We start from the raw sequence: 3,131 nt of genomic DNA on the forward strand, positions 1-3,131 counted from the left end.
ATGTAAATACACGCGTTGTTTTTGTTTGTTTTGTTTTTGTTTTTTGTTTTTTGAGTGTTTTTTTTTTTACAGAGTATGGCAGAACTGGATTTTGAACTTCAGAAACTTGAGTGAAGAAAGGTCTTAATTATAAATTTTGAGATTGAAGTAGTTTGATAAACTACATTGTTTCCTTCTGAATGGAGAATTGAAAATCAAATACAATTCCATAATTAAGATTTAAAAATCAATTTTCAATAACTTGTTCACCCCAACATACCGTTTAGGACGATTTGAGGGTGACTATACATTTTGTCGCTGATGGTTGGATTTGGTGGGAGGAACTTGCATCTGAGGTCTTCAAGAGGTTGACAATTATAGGCAAGTGGTGTGTTGACTTTTTCAAATAGGTTAAAGTACGGAGTTACTTCGATGTGAAAGAACTTGCGGAAAATCTCTAACGAAGTCAACAGCAACGGCGACTTGACTTTTCTCTTACTAAACCAACGTACACTAAAGATTATGAGGAAAATAATAGTGGCATTCGAATGAATGTAAGGAAACCGTATGTTCGAGGAAACCGTGTTCGACAATACCGTATTCGAGTGTACTTGTTTATGTTCGTAATTCATTTATCAAAGTTATATAATGTGTCCATTTACTATTCGCGTGTTCTAATTAAAAGATAATAAATCATTTCATAGATTGGACTATTGAATACTTCTCACTGTACACTTTCTTTTGGTCGTCGTTGATGTGTATTACGGCGCGATTTTAAGAGAGGCATCAGGATGTGAGTTCACGAGGGTTATAATAGGATACCGTTCAAAAGACTTATCACACCCTCCCAGCAACGATCACCAAAAGAAAGTGGAAGAGACTTGTTTGTAGAACTCAAAGCAAGAAATGACCTCATTGGTAGTACTTTTATTGAATGCACCACATTCTTCACTTTCTTTTGTTGGTCGCTTACGTCTAGTGTGACATAACTTTTCAAGAAAAATAATTCTTTTGAGTTCAGGAAGGCTATAGTTGGATTGGGCAATAAATGTCTTACAAGAACATAACTGGTTTCAATGCGCTCTCAAACTGTCAACATTGACCATTTCATTATTCAGGAGTACTGACCAATGCTATACCCTGCTGGTTCAGGAATGTTTGGATGGGCAAGTTTTGATGGGCATTTCCCGACTGTCAACTCCAGGGTGCATGGAGTAAACATCGTCATGCTGTTGTATTCTGAAAAACAAAAACACTTTTTAAAAATTTTGGCCAGAAAACTAGTCCTTCGAATAAATATCGATTAAAATGACTCTCGTGTTGTCAAAATCTCTCAAACCTGGGACTTCCGCGTAAGTCCCAGGTTTGAGAGTTTTTGACAACACGAGAGACATTTTAATCGATATTAATTTGAAGGACTAGTTTTCTGGCCAAAGTTTAAAAAATATGTTAATATTTTTTTTACAGAGTACAACAGCGTAGCTGTGACAGTTTAACAGTAGGGTGGCATTGCAGTGGGTGTGACGGTAATGATGTGCTTCCTTACTGTGTTAGTGTTGGTTGGTCGTGTTGTGGACAAGGATGATTATAAGTGTTTAAATGACACGCACTTTGCCTCATTGAAGTTTTGACACCGCTTTTTATTGAAGTGGAATGTGAAAAAGAAGAAGAAGAAAAAAAAAAAAATGAAGACCAGGAGAGAGAAAATGGATGAGATGAGTAGAGATGATAGTCGAGGAGACAGTGGTGGTGAATGACGATAACGAGATGGAGATATGGAGTAAAAGGAGAAAAGGATGTGATTTTGTTGATGATGAAGAAGAAGAAGAAGAAGAAGAAGAAGAAGAAGAAGAAGAAGAAGAAGAAGAAGAATGATGATGATGATGATGATGATGATGATGATGATGATGATGATGATGGTGGTGGTGGTGGTGGTGGTGGTGATAACTACGTCGTCGATGACGACGATGATAATGATGATAATTATCATGAAGATTATGGTGATGATGAGGAAGAAGGAGAAGTGGAGGAGCGGGAGGAGGAGCAGGAGGAGGAGGAGGGGAAAAAAGAAGAATAATAAGATGAGGAGAAGAGGAAGAAGAAGGTGAAAAAGAAAGGAAGGAGGAGGAGGAGGAGGAGAAGGAGGAGGAGGAGAAGGAGGAGGAGGAGGAGGAGGAGGAGGAGGAGGAGGAGGAGGAGGAGGAAAAAGGAAACAATAAAGATGAAGCGGCTGAAGCTGTGAACGAGAATAGAAATTGTGATAATAAGGAGTGGTTGGTGAGATTGATCAAGAGAGGATGACGATAGGACACAATAAAGGACGACGGAGAAAGAGGACGAGAGAATGATTTGGTGCACTATGTAAACATTTAGTACAATGCTCCTTGTTACAATGGTTTTCTTGTCCAATATCACAATATGGACCGTTGGTTGTCACCTGGGTGGTCAATTGAGTTACAAAGTGGACAATGCTCAACATGGCGCTGGAGACACGCGTACTTTTGAGTTGGAATTCATTTTTGTCTTACTTTGTATCTAAAGCAGACCCTCTTGAATCGATTCAATTGCTCTTTTCAACTTGTCTTAAAATAATATTATTGAAAAACTATCTGATTTTCGGAAGCCAGTTATTTTATAGGAATATTATGGCGTTTCGCAGTAGAGGCCCTACATCTCCGCAGACTTGGACTAATTTCTTGAATTTCGTCTTCAAAGCAAGCCTTTCTCTACCCACTGCATACTCTAGCAGCATTTTTGGGGTCGTCCACTATCTGTGTGTTATGTTCTATATAGATTGGTGCCCCAGTTGTTATTGACCACTTTGACTTATACTATCTTATGTGAAATAAACATATTATGAAAGAGTTATGGCTCCAATCTGTTATCTATAAAGTAAGCAATAAAATCATAAGCTCGTTTCAAAACCCAAGCGCGCGTAATTTTAAAATCATGTGTATAGATTTAATTTAAACATGGCAACTCTATTGAGATTAAAACAAAAAAGCAATTACGAGACAAATTATCAATTTATTAGTAAGTAAATTAGTTTTTTATACCATATAACAACATTACAAGAAACTCAGTCAGTCTTAGTAAGGCAGCTTTGTAGAACCCATTGAAGACAACATAATTTCATATATGCATATGCATAT

This window comes from Berghia stephanieae, chromosome 3, assembly GCF_034508935.2.
Source record: "Berghia stephanieae isolate SIO BIC M18660-M18661 chromosome 3, UCSD_Bste_1.3, whole genome shotgun sequence".
In the NCBI taxonomy this organism is placed as follows: Eukaryota; Metazoa; Mollusca; class Gastropoda; order Nudibranchia; family Aeolidiidae; genus Berghia; species Berghia stephanieae.